This window comes from Oncorhynchus mykiss, chromosome 14 (assembly GCF_013265735.2).
Source record: "Oncorhynchus mykiss isolate Arlee chromosome 14, USDA_OmykA_1.1, whole genome shotgun sequence".
Lineage (NCBI taxonomy): Eukaryota > Metazoa > Chordata > Actinopteri > Salmoniformes > Salmonidae > Oncorhynchus > Oncorhynchus mykiss.
In genome coordinates this window covers 11,511,845-11,538,850 of record NC_048578.1, presented here as the reverse complement: position 1 = coordinate 11,538,850, position 27,006 = coordinate 11,511,845, and positions in this window count along the sequence as shown.

Sequence of the window (27,006 nt, the reverse complement as noted above, 5' to 3'; positions counted from 1 at the left end):
GCATATTAGCTAATTAGCAACTTTGCAACTATTTACTACTTTTTGGATACTTTAGCAAGTTGCAAACCCGTCCCCTAACCTCAACCCTTACCTTAACCCTTTAACTTAACTCCTAAACTTAACCCTAACCCTAACCTTGACCCCTAACCCTAACCCCTAGCTTAACTAGCATTAGCCACCTGGCTAATGTTAGCCACAACAAATTGGAATTCGTAACATATCATACATATTGCAAATTCGTAACATATTGTATGAATTGTAATTTGTAGCATATTGTACAAAATGGATGCTGGACATCCACAAATGAATACATACCATACGAAACGTAACATAGCATACTAAATGTAGGGATATAGATTTAAATTTACTGTGTTATGTCTACTCCAGGCTGGAAGAACACACAGGTAGTGTGTTTGTTTATATGCTGTCATCTGTTAGTGGTTTGTGTCCCACAGAGCAGTGGATTATTTTGTCTTCCCTGCATCAGGCTGACAAAAGATTATCTATGACTATTCTGGATATTGTAGAAAAACAAATAAAAAGAGAAACACAACTGAAACACAACGGTGGCACAGCGGGAAGTCGCTCTAGTCCTCGATCTCCGCTTCCGGTCACAGAGCCGCCACTAGCCATGCAGGTACAGTAATAGAAAAACAATAGCCTCCACCGAGTGCGTTACACCTACAGTTGGAAAACCCAATTTATGGTGCCCGAATGCAGCTACTCCAGGGGAGTTTTGATTGTTCTGCTGCGTGCGTGTGTGTGTGTGTGTGTGTGTGTGTGTGTGTGTGTGTGTGTGTGTGTGTGTGTGTGTGTGTGTGTGCGTGTGTGTTATTTCCATTTATTTTGGATGGAAGTGAAAAGAGTCAGAACTGATGGGCGCTGCAGCATCAGTGGGCCCAGAATGGAGCAGGTGGGAGAATGGATGGAGGTAAAGACAGAGAGAACAACAGAGAGAGAGAGAGAATGAAAAAGGGAGCGTCGAGTCAGATTGGATTTCCACTAAGAGCTTTGAAGACAGACGTCTCAATCTGGTCTGTTCCCGGTGGAGAGCTGAGCTTTCCCCTGAAACCTCTTTCCCTGGAATACCTAACCACTCTCTCCCCTAGAGCGACAGGTGTTAAGCACAGAGATCTAGGATGGCTCTCTCTCTTTCCCCCCCCCCCTCACCCTCTACCTCCATCCCTCTTTTTGTCTCTTTTTGTCTCTCAACCACCACTAACCTACAAACTACAACATTTATTTTACTCTCAGTACGGTATAGGCCTGCTCTTGTCCTTACCAGACCTCTATGGTTGACCTCGACATTACACCTCACCCTAATGTCTGTCTTTACCTCAATGCTCTCCTTCCCACTACCTGAACCCCAACACACTGGCCATTCAGCATGAAACCCAAGGTCTCAGGTAGCTTTTTGATGAAGCGCTGTTCTCGTATCAACTTATCGTCTGTTGTTCCAGCAGCCCAGCATTGACCAGCAAACAGCAGCCTGCCGGGCTATCAGGGGAAAGCAGCAATTTCACCTGGATCTATGCCAGAGAAGGGAGGAGAGAGAGAGAGAGGCTCTGTGGGAGTTCTGTGTAAATGTAGAGCTGCTCAGCCCAGTAGACCCTGCAGGCAAGAATACATCATTTCAAGAGATTTAAGGTGTGTGCGTGTGTGTGTGTGTGTATGTGTGCTGGCGTGCATGCGTGTGTATGTGTGTCTATGTGAGTGTGGGTGCGTGAATGCGTGTGTGTGGTTTGGGTCCCTTCTGTGTTTGCACACATGCTAAACTGTTTACTTACCCTGCCCTGTGGGCTTACCTTGTAGTCTATCTACCTTCTATACTCTCACAGGTCTACAGACTGAACGTTCACTACTCCTTCACCGATTGAAACACACATACAGTATTAGAGGCCAAGGTAGTAGCTGCAATGTCCATGGTTAGCCACTTCAGTAGATACATATATTTCAACCTAACTTGGAGGTTGCACCTTTCTCTCACACCCGCCTCCCACTGGAGGAGCCTGTTGATTCATAGAGTCCATTGAGAGGAAGGTCGTACTGTCAATAATTTCATTGGGCTACATAATGATTTGGCCCTGAGCTTGGGGAGGTGTTTCCACAGCTTCGTTGATAAGGTATTCACATACTCTGTCCATGTGCCTCTGGTCTCCCCACTGTAGGAGCTTGTGTACTTTGCCTTGACATTTAACTTCTCATAACATAGATAGACCACTTCATAACTGGATGTGGTGTAGGAGGTTGTTAAAACTCATTCAGGACTGTCTGGCATCCTCGGCAGAGATGTTTACTCAAATTGAATGCAGTAAAATAAATGGGAGATGAACAATTGCATGGTGTAGAGCTTTGAGAGCTTTGGGAAGGGACCAAACTAAATGGGAATGTGATAGCGAGCGCTGGCAGAAGACAGAGGGAACAGCGAGATGTTTATCGTACGCTGACGATGACTCCCTTTTGACTTCAACTCCGTTTACGAAGGAGGGTGAGAAGCGTTGCCTTGAGATGTCAGGGGTTTTCAATCACTGTTCCATTTGTCTGTTCTGAAAGGATCTTACAGAGATCAAATAGAAGCACGGCCCATGTGTGTTCGTGTGTGTGTGCGCGTGTGTGCACTTTGCAGGATTCGCTAGAGACTGATATGCACGTTCAAAGCATGGAACGAAACAAAGCTCCAGGCTTCTTCCAGAAGATACCACACACAGCTCTGCCATCAGCATCAGCATCTTACAGAAGAGACACAAGTTGCTTCTGAGTGGAATACATGGCGGATTCACACTCCTCTTCTCCCCTACAATCCTAGGGTGTGAGTTTTTAGGTGTCTCTGCAGATGCCTTGAACACTGTCTGGAATATTCCTTTCAGTCTGTTCTGTAGGGAAACGGGCCATTGTTTTGCACTTTGTGACTTTTGATTGGGTAGCTATTGGAAAGTGTGCTTTTAAGAAGATGATTTCACAAATAAATAGTTTCAAAACATTTCTTGGGAGCTAATCCGGCTTGTACATTATTGGTAGCTACATGTGCAGGAGATCAAATCAAATTGTATTTGTCATACAACAGGTGTAGAAGACCTTATGGTGAAATGATTCCTCACAAGCTCTTTCCCAACTGTGCAGAGTTAAATAAGAAACATTAAAAAAAAAAAACATGAGAAGTGGACACAGACACAAACACAACCTCTCACACATACCCAGCGTTGACATTTGAGAAGATGAGTGTAAACTCCCGTGGGAGTGTGTGTGTCCCGCGGCAGGCTAGCACACAGCGGAGAGAGAAGGGATGGATGGAGTGGCTTACAAGTTAAGCTGATGGAAAGCATAAATCTCTCCCTCTGACATTTCCCTCCTTCTCCATCCATCCCTCTCTCCTCTCCTCCGCTCCCCCTCTTCTCCTCTATTCCATGTCCTATACACTCCCACTGTGTATGCACACTGAGTAGACCGAACATTAGGAACATCTTCTCGTTGAGTCTCCTTTTAGTACCTTTTCATGCATGACATTCCTGGGACATACATTTTTTATTACCATAGCATTTTTGTATGTTTTCCATAGTCATGTACTTGAAAATGACCAATTCAGCCACTTGGAGGCCACTTGGGTAGTTTTGGGAAAACTCGTGAGAGACTGGGAGACTTCACACTAAATATTATGTAGCTCTCTCATTCTTGAATGACAAACTGTTGCCCTGTTGTGGACAACATCTCAATGATCCCCAGCTTCCTATCTCAGTGCATGGCCTTTCTATTGCATTTCAAAGATGATGCAACAAAATACAAATAGAAAACGCACGCTTTTTTGTTTGTTTTATCTTTTATCTTCTATTGCGTTATGTTCTCCCACATTCATGTCAACGTGTTTCCTTTCAAATAATATCAAGAATATGCATATCCTTGCTTCAGGTCCTGAGCTACAGGCAGTTAGATTTGGGTATGTCATTTTAGGTTGAAATTGAGATGAAGGGTCCTATCCAGAAGAGGTTTTAAAAATCCTTATTTAACCTGTCTCTTCCCCTTCGTCTACACGGATTGAAATGGATTTAACAAGTGACATCAAGAGATCATGGCTTTCATCTGGATTCACCTGGTCAGTCTATGTCATCTGCACTAATATTAAACCGTGGAAGAAGAATTCTCCCCGCTCATTCTATGGTGAGTTTTTGATAGACATCAGGAATTAGATTTCACTATACAGTTCTACTTTACAAGCATTCCAGAACATTCTAACATTCAATTCTGCTGAGACTAGCCAGGTAGCCACCTCCCAAGCATCGAAACACTTCTGACAGGTGACTTTGGGCTGATATTTCTTTTGATAGTCTGCTGCAGAGATACTAGCTGCTCAACCGTCTCAATACACTGACAATCAGTGTCATGTATTAAAGCCAAACTGCATCTCTTGACATGCAACATGCTTATATAGGACCTGATGGTTTTTAAGGAGAATATGTGAATACATGTGCCTGCAAGGATGTACATGGAATCTGGCGCTGCACAGGTTCAAAAACAACAATGGTGAAGACGTCATGATGCAGCATGAACGAGGTTGTGTGTGTGTTAGAGGATTAGTTTCTCTCCTGTGTGTGTGTGTGTGTGTGTGTGTGTGTGTGCATGCACGCGTGCAGCAGCCCCACATTAATTACAGTACAAAGGCTGTCACCCATCCCTCACTCAGAGGAAGAGAGGAAGAGAAGGAAGACAGGGCTCCAAGCACAGAGCTGTTTGAAGTGCCTATTCCACAGCAGGCATATTCCACAGCCTGATAAACATGGGGGGTGGAGGGACTGAGGGGCGTTGCAGGGAAGAGTGGAGGGGTTAGGATGTCGGGATGCTGAGGTGGCTAGTTTGAGTGGGTGGGGGGGGGGGGGGTACGAGAGGTGATAAGGGGATGGGTCGCTGTTAATTTCTCCTACCTGATGAGTGTTATGTGAAGATGGGGAGGGGGGGATGGGGGCATCCCTCCCTCTCTTTGATCTCCCCCTATTGACCTGAAGGGAAGGGGGGGGGGGGGGGCTCTCACTTTTAATAAACGCCTAGTCGTTGAGCGAGAGGCACGGAGCAGGATTCTCACAGATACATAATGCATGGGCTGGGTCTCTTTTCTTCTCTCACTGCAGCTCCCCAAGAATAAATATCATCTTTATTTTTACCCTCCCTCTCTCCCTCCCTCCCTCTCTTTCCCTTTCCCTCCCTTACTCTCTCTTTATCCTTTTCTACACTTTTCTGCCGTTTAAAAGAGATCTCTTTACAAAGCCAGGATGTGACAGTGTGCTCGGCTTGCTTTTAGACTCCAAACGGGCAGGAGCTGAGGGTACCATGTTAGAAATGTGTTATTTTAATACACAAACAACACACTACAGACAGAGTGGTATCTACTCTGTCACCGACTACAGACAGAGTGGTATCTACTCTGTCACCGACTACAGACAGAGTGGTATCTACTCTGTCACCAACTACAGACAGAGTGGTATCTACTCTGTCACCGACTACAGACAGAGTGGTATCTACTCTGTCACCGACTACAGACAGAGTGGTATCTACTCTGTCACCGACTACAGACAGAGTGGTATCTACTCTGTCACCGACTACAGACAGAGTGGTATCTACTCTGTCACCGACTACAGACAGAGTGGTATCTACTCTGTCACCGACTACAGACAGAGTGGTATCTACTCTGTCACCGACTACAGACAGTGGTATCTACTCTGTCACAGACTACAGACAGAGTGGTATCTACTCTGTCACCGACTACAGACAGAGTGGTATCTACTCTGTCACCGACTACAGACAGTGGTATCTACTCTGTCACAGACTACAGACAGAGTGGTATCTACTCTGTCACCGACTACAGACAGAGTGGTATCTACTCTGTCACAGACTACAGACACAGTGGTATCTACTCTGTCACAGACTACAGACAGAGTGGTATCTACTCTGTCACAGACTACAGACAGATTGGTATCTACTCTGTCACAGACTACAGACAGAGTGGTATCTACTCTGTCAAAGACTACAGACTACAGACAGAGTGGTATTGTCACGTCCTGACCTTAGTTCCTTTTTTATGTCTCTATTTTAGTTTGGTCAGAGGGTGAGTTAGGGTGGGAATTCTATGTTTTGTGTTCTATGTTTTCTATTTCTATGTATTTGGCCTGGTATGGTTCCCAATCAGAGGCAGCTGTCAATTGTTGTCTCTGATTGAGAACCATACTTAGGTAGCCTGTTTTCCCACTTTTGTTTGTGGGTGGTTATTTTCTGTTTAGTGGTTTTGTTGCACCTTACAGAACTGTTCATTTGTCGGTTTGTTGTTTTTGTTCTGTATTCATCTGAATTAAAATGATTATGACTACGTACCAAGCTGCACTTTGGTCCTCTTCTCCTTCTCCCGACGACAATCGTTACAGGTATCTTCTCCGTCACAGAGTACAGACTACATACAGAGTGGTATCTAATGTCACAGACACAGGTAACACATTGTGTGTGTGTGTGTGTGTGTGTGTGTGTGTGAGAGAGGTGGGTAGAAAGGGATTAACATATTTACAATGTTGGGGTGAAGAAGAGAGGAGAATCTGGGTGAAGAACAAAACAAAATCATAGGCCAACCCACTGTGGAGCCAGGCCCAGCCAATCAGAATGAGTTTTCCCTTACAAAAGGGCTTTATTACAGACAGAAATACTCCTCAGTTTCATCCGCTGTCCGGGTGACTGGTCTCAGACGATCCCGCAGGTGAAGAAGCCAGATGTGGAGGTGCTGGGCTGGCTGGTTACACACGGCCTGCGGTTGTGAGGCCGGTTGGACGTACTGCCAAATTCTCTAAAACGATGTTGGAGGGGGCAGTTTATGGTAGAGAAATTAACGTTAATTTCTCTGGCAACAGCTCTGGTGGACATTCCTGCAGTCAGCATGCCAATAGCATTCTCCCTCAAAACTTGAGACATCTGTGGCATTGTGTTGTGTGACAAAACTGCATATTATTGTCCCCAGCACAAGATTCACCTGTGTAATGATCATGCTGTTTAATCCGATTCTTGATATGCTACAGCTGTCAGGTGGATGGATTATCTTGGCAAAGGAAAAAAGCTCAATAACATGAATGTAAACATGTATGCACAAAATTTGAGAGAAATAAGATTTTTTGTTTGTTTGGAAAATTTTGGGGATATTTTATTTCAGCTCATGAAACATGGTACCAACACGTTACATGTTGCTTTTATATTTTTGTTCAGTATACAGTATATGTTAATGCACTCACACACATCTGCCTTACAGACCAATCGGATGGCGTTGCCCTGTTTTGGGGGGTTAATGAATCACTGTTGTTGCGGTGACTCACTGATACCACATTGCCAGAGCATGTCATCTTCAGGCGCCCGTGATGTCAGTCAGTGAGATGTGAAAGCCATTAGTCCAGAGCGCTGTTGTACGAGGCCCACTCACCTCCTCCAGGAGTCATAACTGCTCTGATGCTGCTGCTGCTCGGCCAAGCATAAACATCACAGAGTTACACTGTTGATGTTATTAGATTGCCACTTCCAGACAGCCAATGGAGCGTGCATAAGGAGGCTATTTGTTTGTCTGTTTGTTTGTTTATTTGATTCCACTGGTAAATGATTGGTGAAAGCTCTTTGTCCATATGCAAATAATGCTGTTGTCACTTCTTGTGTCTGTGTGTGTGTGTGTGTGTGTGTGTGTGTGTGTGTGTGTGTGAGAGAGAGAAAGAGCGTGCGTGTGTGTGTGTGTGTGTGTGTGAGTGCGTGTGTGTGTGTGTGTGTGAGCGCGTGTGTGTGTGTGAGCGCGCGTGTGTGTGTGAGCGCGCGTGTGTGTGAGCGTGCGCGCATGCATCTATGTGTGTGTGTGTGTGTGTGTGTGTGTTTATCTCATTATGTGTGTTCATGTGAGTCCTTCATAGTGGAGGCCTTTTCACTTACAACCCCCAGCAGGCGATAAATCTGATGAGTGTAATGCATGAGCATGTTACCTGCGTGGCAACACTGCCACCTTCAGGAGAAATCATTTATTTTGATTTAAGGACATCTGATTGTGGAGAGAAAGTCTCTACATCAGCAGTGAGTTCGTCCCCTTTTGTAAGGATTCTGTGAGAACACACACAAACGCTGTCCTACACACAAACACATTCTCACATACACACGTATGCATACACACAAACACATACACAAAGTGGGGAGGAGACTCACTCGTTCTTTTTCTCAACGCGCTTCTCTCATTGACCCCTTATCTCTCGGTCTCCATCCTAAGTGGCGGTGGGTGTGAATGGTGTGAGTAATGGAAAAGGATGAGTGCAGGAAAGAGAGCAGCTCTCACTGGAGAAGGGAGTGGAGGGAGGGATGAGGGCTGGGGAAAAACAGACCAGATAAACAGGAGCGACATACTCTTTCTTAATGGATGTTACACAATTGCACATGTGTGTGCGCTTACGAGTGTATGCTCTTGTGTACGTGTAAGCGTCTGTGTGTGTACCTGAGCACTCCGTACTACCCCCCTCCCCCCTCCCCCCTCCCCCTCATTATCCGTTACCATTCTCTGTCTAAGGTTTGTGTTTTGTTTTTTTTTCTGCCTGGCTATGTAATTACAAACCCCGTCATTACTCTGTGCACCGATGCAATCGCCTGTCCCTGATTGATGATGTCGTAGCGAGCACCGCTTCCGGCTCCACGGCGTGGAGGGTGGAAAGTGGTGTGCGTAGGTTGCCAGGTTAAGGCTCTCATTCCCTTTACAGTTCTTTTCATTTTTATTCTCACAAACGTAACACACACACACAGTCACACGAATGTAACACACACACACAAATACACGCACACTCACAGATTACACCACAGCATAGTGCTCAAAGCCCTGGTCTGAGATCAGATTTCTCTAACTTAATCCTGTCCTTCACTATAATGAGCTAGCACACACTTCTGTACCTGAGTCGGTGCTTACAGGCATGTTTCTCTCTGTGTGATAGGATTCATCCTCCAACCCCTCCGTGAGGTCCAAACTCTACGCCTCTCATTTAGTCATGAACAAGATCAAACAAACAAATAAGGAGACAATTTAGCTGAATATGTCCTGCAGGAGGATCTCTTTTTTCTTTGGCTCTCCCAGTCATACAAACACAGATCATTAGAGCGAGAAGTAAAACCTGTCCCCTCTTGCTCACCCTATTCCAAACACCTGACTGCAAAGCCTATAGCACAATAATCACCAGCACAGTGAGTACTATAGTGCGTAATACCTGCACAGGTGGCATGGAGACCCTGGACAACATTGATTCACAGAGGAGTGAGGATGGTTGGTTCAGTGTAACAACTCATTGTGTGAACATACATGGGTGTCAGAGCAGCAGCAGTAGCCAGCTAAGTGGGATTTTCCCCACTCTAATAATCCCATTAGATCTGTATTTAAAACGTGTATGATCTCCTACACCAGGGTTTCCCAAACACGTTTTTTAGCTAGGTTTTGTCCATATGCAAATCAAGCTGTTGTCACTTCTCGTGTGTGTGTGTGTGTGTGTGTGTGTGTGTGTGTTTGCTAGGTTTTCTAGCTAGGTTTTCTAGCTAGGTTTTCTAGCTCACTGATTTTGTTGTAAGTCTCCATCCCATGGCAAAAGGCATTTTTCTCTCCGTCAACAAGAGGGGTGTGGACAGTTTGTGTCATGAACAGTGCCTGTGCCCATAGAAATAGACGGGGTGGGGGGGTGTTCCCCAATGCTGGAAAGGGGACCTGAGGGAAAAAGTTTGGGAACCAGTGGTGTAGTAGGACCTCTAGATCTGTCTTCATTATGGAAAGTGTTTTGTCTCCTAGACACCTCCCAACTGTCTACACCTGGCATCATACCTCACATTCAGTTGGCACAGGAAGGTGAGAAAACATTTGACAGCAGGCTACTTACTACCTGAAATTGTCCAATAGGACTGCTGATAATCACTTCTGTTTTAAACTCTTTTCACCTGTTTGTATTTACATTTACCCTAGAATACAGTAGTGGGTCTGTGCCTACAGGACTGGCGAACAGTGTTACCAAGGATTTAATAGCAGAGTTTCCTTATAGGGCTCCCTACTGGGCCAGTAGAAGAAAAGTGTGAGCCTGTTCTGCTTAACAAGTATAGAGACAGACAAACAAAGTGCAAATAAAAACACACACACACTGATGACACATCCGTGTCCTGCTGTTCTCATACGGGGAGAGCTGTGGAAGATGTCCACACACCACATTAGCGGATGTCATCAGCAGAGAGAGGCAGAACGTTCCGCAGCAGTACTCCGCCGTGTTCCACACACCTTATATGTATTTATTTTGATGAAATAATACTCCTGCCTTCCAATTGAAATCCCTGAATAACCTGGAGGTATGAGTGCTCTATATCCGTGCCACAGCCGACCCGGTATTTGAACCAATGCCACAACGAACGACACAGCACAGTCAATATCACTGACCCAGAGCAGCCAAGGCATATGTGGTTCCCGGGTGACAGTGCTTCAAGTCTCAGGAAGGCAGCAGTCATGCTAACTGAGGTCATTGTTGTGGAGTAGTAGATCAAATTAGAGGTGTTACAGACTGATAAGGTCCTGGGGTTGCCATGGCGATGGTGTGTCATGCACTTTAGCTTAGCCCCGGTAGCTACAAGAGTTTGGCTGTGATATAATCCAGTCTTGTACATCATTAGACTCACCTTTGAATAGATGCCATTAAGTCATGGCATAACCTCCAGGCATAACAGACCAGATTCTTAGCATGACTCTTCCTACGGTCATATTTCTTTTTGACCCTTGGATTTGATGTTTGCTGCCCAGGAGTTGACTAATCCTACCAATTAGATAATAGACTCCTGAGGACATTATGGCCAGGCTTGATACAGACTTGTCCACCTTCTTCTTCTTCTCTCTCTCTCACCGTCTCTCTCTCACCGTCTCTCTCTCACCGTCTCTCTCCCTCTCTCTCACCGTCTCTCTCTCTCACCATCTCTCTCTCTCTCTCTCACCATCTCTCTCTCTCTCTCACCATCTCTCTCTCTCTCTCTCTCTCTCTCTCTCTCTCTCTCTCACCGTCTCTCTCTCACCATCTCTCTCTCTCTCTCTCTCTCTCTCTCTCTCTCTCTCTCTCTCACCATCTCTCTCTCACCATCTCTCTCTCTCTCTCTCTCTCTCTCTCTCTCTCTCTCTCACCGTCTCTCTCTCACCATCTCTCTCTCTCTCTCTCTCTCTCTCTCTCTCTCTCTCTCTCTCTCACCATCTCTCTCTCTCTCTCTCTCTCTCTTTCACCATCTCTCTCTCTCTCTCTCACCATCTCTCTCTCTCTCTCTCTCTCACCATCTCTCTCTCTCTCTCTCTCTCTCTCACCATCTCTCTCTCTCTCTCTCTCTCTCTCTCTCTCTCTCTCTCTCACCATCTCTCTCTCTCTCTCTCACCATCTCTCTCTCTCCTATACTGCAGGTTATTTGAGACCACATATGATATTTTATCTCACATTCCCTCTCTTTCTCTCTCCCTCCATATACAACAGATGGTTTCTTTTCTTTCTTTCTTCCCTGTGAGAGAGTTGTGTGTCATTACTATTCAGACAGGGAGCCCTATCTTCTAGTACAGATAGAGATGGAGAAATAAGAGAGAGGCTGAGAGAGAGAGAGAGTGGGATACGCACACAGCAAGAGAGATGGACTGCAGAGTCGACTACACGCAATGTCGCCTCATAAAAAAAACTATGAACAACTGGAGAGGGAGGAATAGATCACCGTTTTTAATTCTCTTTTTTAACAGCTGACAATTGGAGTATATAGTGTAATTGGTTGATATTGAAGTGGTCTGTAAGGCATATTGGAGTGGATGCATTGTCAGCATCTTCTAACAAAGAAGTCTCCAACTAAACATGTTTGAAGCACAGAGAGGCATAAACAAAGTTAATCATTGGGAATAAAATGCACAGTACACTCCCAATAACTCACAAAATAACGCACACTATCAAACTCAATCACTTCTCATGTTGTCTCGAGCATGGGACAACAAAGAAACAAACCCAAAATAAAACACGATTACCCATCAATGCTTAAAAGTCAATGTAATGTGTCTCCTACCTACTCCTCTTTTCTTTCTCTCTCTGTCTGTCTCTCTTTCACTCTCTCTCCCTCTCTTACACTCTCTCTCTTTCTCTCTCTGTCTGTCTCTCTGTCTTTCATTCGCACTCCCTCTCTTACACTCTCTCCCCCCCCCCCCCCCCAACCTCAAAGAAATCTGGAAAGCGGCAGCACCTGTCCTCTTTTCTCATCTCTTCCTGGCTTAAAACTGATTTCAAAGGCTATTATTCACCCTCTACCTCCCCCTACTCCCCCTACTCCCCCTACTTCCCATACCTCCCCCTACTCCCCCTACTCCCTCTACCTCCCCCTACTCCCCCTACCTCCCCCTACCTCCCCCTACTTCCCATACCTCCCCCTACTCCCCCTACTCCCCCTACTTCCCCTACCTCCCCCACTTCCCCCTATCCCGCTACCTCCCCCTACCTCCCCCTACTTCCCCCTATCCCGCTACCTCCCCCTACCTCCCCTACCTCCCCCTACTCCCCCCTACTCCCCCTACCTTCCCCTACTTCCCCTACCTCCGCTACTTCCCCCTATCCCGCTACCTCCCCCTACCTCCCCTACCTCCCCCTACTCCCCCCTACTCCCCCTACCTTCCCCTACTTCCCCTACCTCCGCTACTTCCCCCTATCCCGCTACCTCCCCCTACCTCCCCCTACTTCCCCCTATCCCGCTACCTCCCCCTACCTCCCCTACCTCCCCCTACTCCCCCCTACTCCCCCTACCTTCCCCTACTTCCCCTACCTCCGCTACTTCCCCCTATCCCGCTACCTCCCCCTACCTCCCCCTACTTCCCCTACCTCCCCCTACTTCCCCCTACTCACCCTACTTCCCCTACCTCCCCCGAACTTACCTTACCTCCCCCTACTCCCCCCACCTCCCCCTACTCCCCCCACTTCCCATACCTCCCCCTACCTCCCCCTACTCCCCCTACCTCCCCCTACTTTCCATACCTCCCCCTACTTCCCCTACCTCCCCCTACTTCTCATACCTCCCCCTACCTCCCCATACTCCCCATACTCCCCATACTCCCCCTACCTCCCCCTACCTCCCCATACCTCCCCCTACTCCCCATACCTCCCCCTACCTCCCCCTACCTCCCCCTACTCCCCATACCTCCCCCTACTCCCCATACTTCCCCTACCTCCCCCTACTTCCCATACCTCCCCCTACTTCCCCTACCTCCCCCTACTCCCCATACCTCCCCCTACTCCCCATACCTCCCCCTACTCCCCATACCTTCCCCTACTTCCCCTACCTCCCCCTACTCCCCATACTTCCCCTACCTCCCCCTACTTCCCCTACCTCCCCCTACTCCCCATACCTCCCCCTACTCCCCATACCTCCCCCTACTCCCCATACCTCCCCCTACTCCCCATACCTCCCCCTACTTCCCCTACCTCCCCCTACTCCCCATACCTCCCCCTACTTCCCCTACCTCCCCCTACTCCCCATACCTCCCCCTACTCCCCATACCTCCCCCTACTCCCCATACCTCCCCCTACTCCCCATACTTCCCATACCTCCCCTTACTTCCCCTACCTCCCCCTACTTCCCATACCTCCCCCTACTTCCCCTACCTCCCCCTACTCCCCATACCTCCCCCTACTCCCCATACCTCCCCCTACTCCCCCTACCTCCCCCTACTCCCCATACCTCCCCCTACTCCCCTACCTCCCCCTACTTCCCATACCTCCCCCTACTCCCCATACCTCCCCCTACTCCCCATACCTCCCCCTACTTCCCCTACCTCCCCCTACTCCCCATACCTCCCCCTACTCCCCATACCTCCCCCTACTTCCCATACCTCCCCCTACTCCCCATACCTTCCCCTACCTCCCCCTACTTCCCATACCTCCCCCTACCTCCCCCTACTCCCCATACTTCCCCTACCTCCCCCTACTTCCCATACCTCCCCCTACTTCCCATACCTCCCCCTACTCCCCATACCTCCCCCTACTCCCCATACTTCCCTTACCTCCCCCTACTTCCCCTACCTCCCCCTACTCCCCATACTCCCCCTACCTCCCCCTAGTTCCCCCTACTCCCCATACCTCCCCCTACTCCCCATACTTCCCCTACTCCCCATACCTCCCCCTACTCCCCATACTTCCCCTACTCCCCATACCTCCCCCTACTCCCCATACTTCCCCTACCTCCCCCTACTTCCCCTACCTCCCCCTACTCCCCATACTCCCCCTACCTCCCCCTACCTCCCCCTACTCCCCATACCTCCCCCTACTCCCCATACTTCCCCTACCTCCCCCTACTTCCCATACCTCCCCCTACTTCCCCTACCTCCCCCTACTTCCCCTACTCACCCAGCCCTCCCCCTACTCCCCCAGCCTCCACCTCCCAGTCTCTGTTCTGAACAGTAGATAATGACTCTCCTTTAGCAGAGATGGAGATTTCAGAAGTACTGAGAACCAGAGCTGAGTGCACTACTGGTCAGAGTATGTAAAGAAAGTGACATACAGAGAGAGGGGGGAAAGGAGAGAGAGGGTACAGAGTGCGAAATTAGGCCCTGTGGCTGAACCACCGGTAGACTCCATTATGATTACATGATAGAGGGATATGAACACGGTGTACCTTCAGGAAAAGAATTAGACCCTGTGTCCTTCAACACCTGTACAACCCACCAGGACCTCACAGGAGTAATAGCACACCTCACAATGCTCTACAGGGAGAGAGAGGGAGAAAGAGAGAGGGAAAAGGAGCGAGAGATAAGAGAGACATGCACTATATATACAGAAGTATGTGGACACCGCTTCAAATTTGTGGATTTGGCTATTTCCGTCACACCCGTTGCTGACAGGTGTATAACATCGAGCACACGGCCATGCAATCTCCATAGACAAACATTGGCAGTAGAATGGCCTTACGGAAGAGCTCAGTGACTTTCAACGTGGCACCATCATAGGATGCTACCTTTCCAACAAGTCAGTTCATCAAATTTCTGCCCTGCTAAAGCTGCCCTGGTCCACTGTAAGTGCTGTTATTGTGAAGTGGTAAGCCACACAAGCTCACAGAACGGGACCACAGAGTGCTGAAGCGCGTAGCGCATAGAAATTGTCCCCGCAGCAATGTTCCAACATCTAGTGGAAAACCTTCCCAGAAGAGTGGAGGCTGTTATAGCAGAGAAAGGGGGGACCAACTCCATATTAATGCCCATGATTTTGGAATGATGTTCAATGTTCAACAAGCAGGTGTCCACATGCCTTTGGTCATGTAGTCTACATAGAGACATGTAGAGAGAAAGAGAGAGCTCTTAAGCCCCACCCTCTTCAACATATATATCAATGAACAGTCTGCACCCGACCTCACCCTACTAGAATCTGAAGTCAAATGTCTACTGTTTGCTAATGATCTGGTGCTTCTGTCCCCAACCAAGGAGGGCCTACAGCAGCACCTAGATCTTCTGCACAGACCTAGGCCCTGACAGTAAATCTCAGGAAGACCAAAATAATGGTGTTCCCAAAAAGGTCCAGTCGCCAGGACCACAAATACAAATTCCATCTAGACACCGTTGCCCTACAGCACACAAAAACTATACATACCTTGGCCTAAACATCAGCTTCACAGGTAACTTGCAGAAAGCTGTGAACAACCTGAGAGACAAGGCAAGAAGGGCCTTCTATGCCATCAAAAGGAATATAACATTTGACATAGGATCTGGCTAGAAATACTTGAATCATTTATTGAATCCATTGCCCTTTATGGTTTCTGGGGTCCTCTCACCAATCAATAATTCACAAAATGGGGCAAACACCAAATTGAGACTCTGCATGCAGAATTCTGCAAAGATATCCTCAGTGTACAGTGTAAAACACCAAATAATGCATGCGGAGCAGAATTAGGTCACTAATTATCAAAATCCAGAAAAAAGCCGTTAAATTCTACAATCATCTAAAAGGAAGCGATTCTCAAACCTTTCATAACAAAGCCATCACCTACAGCGAAATCCACCTGGAGAACCCTAAGCAAGCTAGTCCTGGGGATTTGTTCACAAACACAAACAGACCCCACGACAGCAACACAATTAGACCCAACCAAATTATTTTTAACTAGGCAAGTCAGTTAAGAACAAATTCTTATTTTTAATAACAGCCTAGGAACAGTGGGTTAACTGCCTTGTTCAGGGACAGAACGCCAGATTTCAGTCTAACCACGAGGCTACCCTGCCACCCCAGGGTAGCCTAATGAGAAGACAGAAAAATAATTACTTGACACAGGAAAAAATGTTTAAAAAAATGAGCAAAATAGAATGCTACTTGGCCCTAAACAGAGAGTACACAGGGGCAGAATACCTGACCACTGTGACTGATCCAAACTTAAGGAAATCTTTGACTATGTGCAGGCTAAGTGAGCATAGCCTTGCTATTGAGAAAGGCCGCCAAAGGCAGACCTGGTTCTCAAGAGAAGACAGGCTATGTGCACACTGCCAACAAAATGAGGTGGGAACTGAGCTGCACTTCCTAACCTGCCAAATGTATGACCATATTAGAGACACATATTTCCCTCAGATCACACAGACCCACAAAGAAATCAAAAACAAATCCAATTTTGATAAACTCCCATATCTATTGGGTGAAATACCACAGTGTTCAATCACAGCAGCAAGATTTGTGACCTGTTGCCACAAGAAAAGGGAAACCAGTAAAGAACAAACACCATTGTAAATACAACCCATGTTTATGTTTATTTATTTTCTCTCCTGTACTTTAGTAACTATTTGCACATCATTACAACACTGTATATTGACATAATACGACATTTGAAACGTCTGTATTATTTTGGAACTTTTGTTAGTGTAATGTTTACTGTTAATTTTTATTGTTTAGTTCACCTTTGTTCATCTATTTCACTTGCTTTGGCAATATAAACATATGTTTCCCATGCCAACAAAGCCCCTAAATTGAAATTGAATTGAATTGAGAGAGAAGTAGAGAGACAGAGAAATGGAATCATTGGTAAGAGGTAGAAAGACCACCCTAACATGATAATACCTGCGTTTAGCCCAAGCTCTGCTCAGTGAGAGAGAATGATCAGCACTACTTCACTGTGAGGCGACCAGCTCAGCTCAGCCTCATTATGTGCTGCCAGTTTCATCTGGGTGACAGCTCATTTCCTCTGAAATAACTGCCTTCCCTCAAACTCAGGGGCCAACGCCAACACTAAGCTTTCTTTGTCTCTCTCTACCTCTCTCACACAACTCACTCTCTCCGCTTTCTCTCTCCCAGCCACTCTCTCTCTCTGCTCTCTCGCTCTCCCTGTCTCTTTCTTTCTCCCTCTTTCTTTCTCTCTCTCGCTCTGCTTCCTCTCTCTCTCCCTCTCTGCCCCCTCATTTAATTCTGTCCCCTTTCTCTAATTTTCTCTTTCCCGTTTTTTCAACCTCTCTCTCACTCTCCTGCATTCTCCCTTGCTGGGTTCTCAGAAACATGGAAGGTATTTTCAATTCATATGTGGAAGGGTGAGGTAAGTGCACAGTAAAAAGAGATGATCTTTGGTGACATGTTGTACAATATCTTCAGGCTTGATAGACGCAAAGGAAGACACGAACATGAAAGAACATACGTTGAAACACACACACACACACACACACACACACACACACACATGCTCTCTTACACACAGAGGCTCTAAAGGCTAACAAATAGCTGTGATCTGTCCCAGGCAGAGAGAGGAAGGAATGGGATAGTCTAAATCAGCAAAGCTGCTGCTGCCCGTCGAATACCAATAACCCTGTTGGAGCACAGCAAGGAAAGGAGCAGAGTGAGCAAACACAAAAACGGACACACAACCACACCCCACAAATCCCCTTAGCCAAGTACAGTACATTAACATTCACACGGAATACAATGCCAAACATTTTGCTCTTGCTTCTTGCTCTCGCCTTTTTTAACCTCACCTCATACAGTCTCATACAGCCTTTTCTATTTCGCACACCCTGCTTTTCCATTGAATGCAATGAGAAAAGGAGGGAGATAAGACAAGGTGTTCATAGGGAAATGTGAAGACAGGGCTCCAGTATGATCAGCTTAAAGCGCTACACCATCTCGACCAAATCAAATGACAGCCCCAAGAGACCTCCCCTCTCCTCTTCTTTTTCTGGAGCCGGGCCCAAAGATAGTGATTTCATTTCTGTAAATGTTTCTCTCTTTATGTCGTTCTTTGTCTTAGACATCCCACACAGACACGCACGCACGCACGCACACACACACACACACACACACACACACACACACACACACACACACACACACACACACACACACACGTTTTCACAACCAAACACACTTCCTTTTTGCATCCCACCACCTTTCTCCTTCCCCCTGTGTTTTCAATCACATAGCTTATATAGGCCTATGATTGTGTAGAGTGAAGGCGGAGGTAGAAGGCGGGGAGGGGGCAGTAGGATGAAACAGGTCTATTTAAGAGCTGACTCATCAGCTGAACATGACTTCCCTCACTGTGCCGGCCCCAGGGCTTATAGCCGCCAGCATTGTGATTGAGTGCTGTGATTTTCCCATCACAGGAATAAACCAACACTTACTGACATAAATCTATCTTTTGGATTGCAAATACAGTCAATTTTGAAGATTTAGAGGGATTTTTTTGACCACAGAAAGCACTCCTTTCTCTGAATTTCTCCACAGCACAGAACACTAAAGCTTTCACCAATGAATGGGCTCCAGAATAATACGGACATTTAGGTATAGGTGAGTCATTGTAGCACTGTCTTGACAAATGGGCAGAAACCCTAAATGGATCAACCCAACTCCATCTCCTGCAGCTGTTGGAATAGAACAATGATTCACATTCTGGCTATCACCAACTGCCACACACACACATACTTTCAGGGCACCCACATACTTTCAGGGTCAGAAGGGTCGAATATCTCGTTTTAAAATACTGCCTAGCTTGAAAAGAGCAATCCGAGGATGCAGAGTAGTGGAGAGATAGCTGCAGTGACTATGCATATCTGAATATTCAAAAGACAAGACTGCAAAGGAAACATTTAGAGTAACTTTGGGTGAACTCCTGAGCTCTTGTACGCCTATTGTTATGATGAGGCAAACAGCCAATTAGAGCAGAGAGATGGCATGGACTGCTTAGCAGACCGCAGGTAAAGGGGAAGGGAGTGGGTATATGAGGGGGGCTTCACAGGAAATCAAACAGCTCATTAATTTAAAGCCCTGTGTGTCACCTGTTGCTGTAAGTGGCAGAGCTGATCCTCATTCTGATGTTTTACATTCAGACCCAGGCAGCGCTCTGACTGGCAGAATTGATCCGCCTCGTTAAAAGGCTGCAGTCAGATGATCGCTCGTCGCTCGATTGATCACCCAATCAGTCAAATCAGGTAATCATTTTTAGTTTGTATTATGCCTGGCTACCACAGAATCCTTGAGCACAGGCCCAGGCATGAATAGTCAAACTCAGAGACAACCTGTTACGATGAGCCTATTAGCCCACATTTCAGACCTCATTATAGTTTGTTTAATGGCTCTGGTACTAGTATGTACAGTGAGGGGGAAAAGTATTTGATCCCCTGCTGATTTTGTACGTTTGCCCAATGACAAAGAAATGATCCGTCTATAACTTTAATGGTAGGTTTATTTGAACAGTGGATTCGCCATTCCAAAAGTGTTTTCCTGCGGTGCGTGAACAATGAGGACATTCACCGTGTTGTGGATGATAAGACAGGCTTGAAGCAAATGAACGTGTGCCAAACGTTATGTTTTATTTTCATTTATTTAATTTGTTTTATTTAATTTCTTACATTTGATTACAGACAGTACACCTATGTTGCAATTATATCTGGGAGAGAAAAAAATTGCATGAATGATTGTCGAGGATGTCTTCATTGATCCCACCTTTTGATTACACATTGGATAGATATTATGTCAATTGCAGATTTTCTGTCAGTTTTGTTGGGTAACGTAAGTCTGTTGCCTAATGTGAACTGCGTAATCTACTGTCATTTACAGGACTGGAGCATATCACTTTCAGCACTTCTAAGGATGATTTGAAACACGTATCTTGTATTGTTTGCTATTGGGTTAACTGGTAGTTAAAAGGACTACATTGAAAAGATATCATTATGTTGTGTTTTGGTGATTAAACCAATGTTCTCATTACATTTCACAATAAACTTATTTTTGACTCAATGGTTGTGTTGGGAGTGATTTTTACAATCCAAATGAATGCACAATGGCAGGTTTTGAATGAAAGACTGGCTATGTTACAGGTGTGACCAGTATGGAGTTTTGTACTAAGAGTTGTGAAAAATGTACCACATGCTTGTGAAAATAGTACCAAAATAGTACCAAAATAGGACTTTCAGTAAAAACCGAAAGTCCTGCTGAAGGTCTAAAACATAAAACAATGTGAGGATAAGTTCATGGATTGGCAGAACATCAATTGTTTTCTATTTCATAGAAGTAAAGAATATAAGATAATACTTTGATTAGGCTACTTTTCTTCTTGAACTTCTTGCGGTGTAGTTTAATGCAGTCTAGTTGAACTGTAGCTCAACACTTGCAGCTTAGGTTTGAGCTGTTCTTGTCTATTAGTGTTCTGTATTATGGCATGTGTTGTGTGGACCCCAGGAAGACTAGCTGCTGCTTTTGCAACAACTAATGGGGATCCTAATAAAATACCAAAAATACAAATGTTCACAACATGTCCTGCAAACCAATTTACATTTACCGCTATTTAGAGTTTTTACACTTCCATTAAAGTCTCCATCTTCTAGAAGGTGAAACTCATAACTGGTGCTGGCAGCTATGTTCAGATTTTACCCTTGTTTTCGTGGTGGATTTCTGCCATGAACAACAAAACAACACAAAGGAACTAACTAGGGAGAAGCTGACACACTAAATACCCAGGGGGAGAGAACGGAGAATGTTTTAAGTGTGTTTTACCCAAAACAATGTGTTTTTTTGTTTCACAGAATATAATAAATATAATAACTTTAATCCCTGAGTATACACAGGAGTGCTCATTAATTCTGTCTCCATGGAGACCAATACATTAGTACCACAAACAGGGATCAAAACAATGCAACGTTTATCTCTGTCCTTCTGTCACTCTCCCACAATGCACCCTGATAAACACCTAGACAAACAATAGAACAAATACTATGTGAGGAAGAACGAGGATAACACACCTAGAAAAGCCTAATAAAAGCACTAGGAGGGACGTGATAAAACCTGCCGTGTATTCATTAGAATTCAAATATACTTATTAGGGTTGTCGTCACAGTCAAATTGTTATTTTGCTAAATAACAAGATGGAACAACATTTATTGGTATTGTTCATGCACACAACACTATTTTCAGTGTTGTAAAGTACTTAAGTAAAAATATTTTATACTACTTAAGTCGTTTTTGGGGGTATCTGTACTTTACTCTTTATATTTTTAATTACTTTTACTTCACTACATTCCTCAAGAAAATAATGTACTTTTTACTCCTTACATTTTTACTCCCTGACACCCAAAAAGTACTCGGTACATTTTGAATGCTTAGCAGGACAGGAAAATGGGCCAATTCACGCACTTATCAAGAGAACATCCCTGCTTCTCCCTAATGCCTCTGATTTGGCGGACTCACTCAACACAAATGCTTAATTTGTCAATTATGTGTGCCCCTGACTATTCGTAAATTTAAAAAACAAGAAAATTGTGCCAGAAGGAATTTGAAATGATTTATGCCTTTACTTTTACTTTTGATACTTATGTATATATTTTTTAAATAAAATGTACTTTTGCTACTTAAGAATATTTCAAATCAAATACTTTTAGACTTTTTTACTCAAGTAATGTTTTACTGGGTAACTTTCACTTGAGTCATTTCCTCAAGTATGACAATTGAGTACTTTTTCCACCACTGATGTGTTTATTACTGAGGCACACACAGTGGTAAATTAACTGATATTCAACATACACACACACACACACTCACGCCACTCACATGCAGGTTTGAGGTTAATTGATGACCCGTCTGTCAGCCTGTCTGTGTGGGATGAAAGACTAGAGGAGGTATGACTGGCCCCAACCTGAGGAAAGCGAGGGAGAGGGTCAGCAATTAGAAGCCCAGTCACTAACCAGAAGTGACACAGGCAGGGGTCAGAGGTCAAAGATAGTTAGGACTTTAATTATACATTTCCCTGATTCTGGCACAACCGTCACCCAAGGGCCACACACACACACACACACACACACACACACACACACACACATAGCACCACACACATTGGAACTCTACTAATGAGCATAGGCCGGGGCATCAAAGGTGAGTTTATTAATGCTTCCAAGACCTTATTTAATATTTCAGAGTGAGAATAAAACTCTGCTAACATAGATTACATAGAGCATTATCAAACCGACCTACTAGGTTCAAATAGTTAGAAAATAGTTAGAAAAATCTATCAAATACCTGGAGGGTTTGATTGAGTCTGCATGGAGTGGCAGATGAGCAGGATTTGCACGTTTGGCACTATTGCATTGGTTCCATTGCGCAAGGCAAGCTCAATCAAGCACAACGAAAGCACTTAAAAGATTTAGGATTTCAAATACTATTTGAGCATTTAGAAAGTTTGCATTGGTCCGATCCTTCATACTACTCGTCAGAAGAGGAAGAAAACCGTTACACTGTATGCCTTCCCACCTAACTGTTTCATGTCTCAGGATGCCCGCTAAAGGATAGAATGCAATAATTGACTCATATTTGCCATATTGTAATAAATCTTATGTGACAACGTATCGCCAGGGCCCGTGCCATAGTGAAACTTCCATCCAGCCAACCAGAAAAGCAAGTCAAAGCAATTCAGCCATTCTTGAAAGTCAGGACAAAGATCCCGCAAAGAAACATTGTTTTTATAGTTGAACATTTTATTTAGCAGGCATTTAGAACTACATGTGGAGTGAAGTTTCATAGTTAGGGTGAAGTGATGGCATCAAATATTTATTTTTCATTTACAATCTATAGAAAGGTTCTGCTTTTGTGAAACCTCACAGCACAGTTGAAAAATATATGGCAAATAGAAATCCAATTTGGATGGTGTTAAGAGATAGACGGGAGGGGTTGGATGGAGCCGAAGGTTGTGAATAATAACTAATAACAACAAGATAACTAATGTAAAACATACTGTGTCTGTAAAACGTATATGGGTTCAGAACTTTTGTGAAATAAATAGATGGGAGAGGTTGAGGTTAGAGGCAGGACAGGAGTAAAAACAAATCAAATATAACAATTGTAAAATAGACTGTGCCCGTAAAATGTATATAGTATGTATAAGCTGGAAGTAGAAGCCTAAGGGGTGGTGTTCACTACTTTACTCCAATTAGGGGAGAGGTGGTAGGGTTCAAGGAAAATAAAATATTTTAAAAAATATGTGTATATATTTATATTTAAACATACAGTGCCTTGCGAAAGTATTCGGCCCCCTTGAACTTTGCGACCTTTTGCCACATTTCAGGCTTCAAACATAAAGATATAAAACTGTATTTTTTTGTGAAGAATCAACAACAAGTGGGACACAATCATGAAGTGGAACGACATTTATTGGATATTTCAAACTTTTTTAAAATTATTCAGCCCCCTTAAGTTAATACTTTGTAGCGCCACCTTTTGCTGCGATTACAGCTGTAAGTCGCTTGGGGTATGTCTCTATCAGTTTTGCACATCGAGAGACTGACATTTTTTCCCATTCCTCCTTGCAAAACAGCTCGAGCTCAGTGAGGTTGGATGGAGAGCATTTGTGAACAGCAGTTTTCAGTTCTTTCCACAGATTCTCGATTGGATTCAGGTCTGGACTTTGACTTGGCCATTCTAACACCTGGATATCTTTATTTTTGAACCATTCCATTGTAGATTTTGCTTTATGTTTTGGATCATTGTCTTGTTGGAAGACAAATCTCTGTCCCAGTCTCAGGTCTTTTGCAGACTCCATCAGGTTTTCTTCCAGAATGGTCCTGTATTTGGCTCCATCCATCTTCCCATCAATTTTAACCATCTTCCCTGTCCCTGCTGAAGAAAAGCAGGCCCAAACCATGATGCTGCCACCACCATGTTTGACAGTGGGGATGGTGTGTTCAGCTGTGTTGCTTTTACGCCAAACATAACGTTTTGCATTGTTGCCAAAAAGTTCCATTTTGGTTTCATCTGACCAGAGCACCTTCTTCCACATGTTTGGTGTGTCTCCCAGGTGGCTTGTGGCAAACTTTAAACAACACTTTTTATGGATATCTTTATGAAATGGCTTTCTTCTTGCCACTCTTCCATAAAGGCCAGATTTGTGCAATATACGACTGATTGTTGTCCTATGGACAAAGTCTCCCACCTCAGCTGTAGATCTCTGCAGTTCATCCAGAGTGATCATGGGCCTCTTGGCTGCATCTCTGATCAGTCTTCTCCTTGTATGAGCTGAAAGTTTAGAGGGACGGCCAGGTCTTGGTAGATTTGCAGTGGTCTGATACTCCTTTCATTTCAATATTATCGCTTGCACAGTGCTCCTTGGGATGTTTAAAGCTTGGGAAATCTTTTTGTATCCAAATCCGGCTTTAAACCTCTTCACAACAGTATCTCGGACCTGCCTGGTGTGTTCCTTGTTCTTCATGATGCTCTCTGCGCTTTTAACGGACCTCTGAGACTATCACAGTGCAGGTGCATTTATACGGAGACTTGATTACACACAGGTGGATTGTATTTATCATCATTAGTCATTTAGGTCAACATTGGATCCTTCAGAGATCCTCACTGAACTTCTGGAGAGAGTTTGCTGCACTGAAAGTAAAGGGGCTGAATAATTTTGCACGCCCAATTTTTCAGTTTTTGATTTGTTAAAAAAGTTTGAAATATCCAATAAATGTCGTTCCACTTCATGATTGTGTCCCACTTGATGTTGATTCTTCACAAAAAAATACAGTTTTATATCTTTATGTTTGAAGCCTGAAATGTGGCAAAAGGTCGCAAAGTTCAAGGGGGCCGAATACTTTCGCAAGGCACTGTATTATATATGTATGTATGTGTATATGTACAGTTGAAGTCGGAAGTTTACATACACCTTAGCCAAATACATTTAAACTCAGTATTTCACATTTCCTGACATTTAATCCTATTAACAATTTCCTGTCTTCGGTCAGTTAGGATCACCACTTTATTTTAAGAATGTGAAATGTCAGAAAAATAGTAGAGAATTATTTATTTCAGCTTTTACTTATTTCATTACATTCCCAGTGGGTCAGAAGTTTACATACACTCAATTAGTATTTGGTAGCATTGCCTTTAAATTGTTTAACTTGGGTCAAATATTTGAGGTAGCCTTCCACAAGCTTCCCACAATAAGTTGGGTGAATTTTGTCCCATTCCTCCTGACAGAGCTGGTGTAACTGAGTCAGGTTTGTAGACCTTGCTCGCACATGCTTTTTCTGTTCTGCCCACACATTTTCGATAGGATGAGGACAGGGCTTTGTGGACACTCCAATACCTTGACTTTGTTGTCCTTAAGCCATTTTGCCACAACTTTGGAATTATGCTTGGGGTCATTGTCCATTTGGAAGATCCATTTCCGACCAAGTCTTAACTTTCCCTGACTGATGTCTTGAGACGTTGCTTCAATATATCCACAAAATGTTCTTGCCTCATGATGCCATCTATTTTGTGAAGTGCACCAGTCCCTCCTGCAGCAAAGCACCACCACAACATGATCCTGCCACCCCCAAGCGTCACGGTTGGGATGTTGTTCTTCGGTATACAAGCCTTCCCCTTTTTCACCAAACATAACGATGGTCATTATGGCCAAACAGTTCTCTTTTTTTTTCATCAGACCAGAGGACATTTCTCCAAAAAGAACGATCTTTGTCCCCATGTACAGTTTCAAACTGTAGACTGGCTTTTTTATGGCGGTTTTGAAGCAGTGGCTTCTTCCTTGCTGAGTGGTCTTTCAGATTGTGTCGATATAGGACTTGTTTTACCGTTGATATAGATACTTTTGTACCTGTTTCCTCCAGCATCTTCACACGGTCCTTTACTGTTGTTCTGGGATTGATTTGCACTTTTCGCACCAAAGTACGTTCATCTCTAGGAGACAGAACGCGTCTCCTTCCTGAACAGTATGACGGCTGCGTGGTCTCATGGTGTTTACGCTTGCGTACTATTGTTTGTACAGATGAACGTGGTATCTTCAGGCATTTGGAAATTGCTCCCAAGGATGAGCCAGACTTGTGGAGGTCTCCAATTATTTTTCTGAGGTCTTGGCTGATTTATTTTGATTTTCTCATGATGTCAAGCAAAGAGGCACTGAGTTTGAAGGTAGGCCTTGAAATACATCCACAGGTACACCTCCAATTGACTCAAATGATGTCAATTATCCTATCAGAAGCTTCTAAATCCATTATATCATTTTCGGGAATTTTCCAAGCTGTTTAAAGGCACAGTCAACTTAGTGTATGTAAACTACTGACCCACAGGAATTGTGATACAGTACATTACAAGTGAAATAATCTGTCTGTAAGCAATTATTGGAAAATGTGCTTGTGTCATGCATAAAGTAGATGTCCTAACCGACTTGCCAAAACTGTAGTTTGTTAACAAGAAATTGTTAGAGTAGTTGAAAAACAAGTTTTAATGACTCCAACCTAAGTGTATGTAAACTTCCGACCTCAACTGTATGTATGTATTTGTGTGTGTGTGTGTGTGTGTGTGTGTGTGTGTGTGTGTGTGTGTGTGTGTGTGTGTGTGTGTGTGTGTGTGTGTGTGTGTGTGTGTGTTTGTGTGTGTATATATATATATATATATTATATATTTGCACAATTGGATATGATGCAGACAATTACACCCCCTAAAAATTTGTTTTAAAAGTGTTGGCATCACGTGCCCCTTATAACTCCAAAATTATTTGACCCCTCCCGAACCGATAAAAATATTG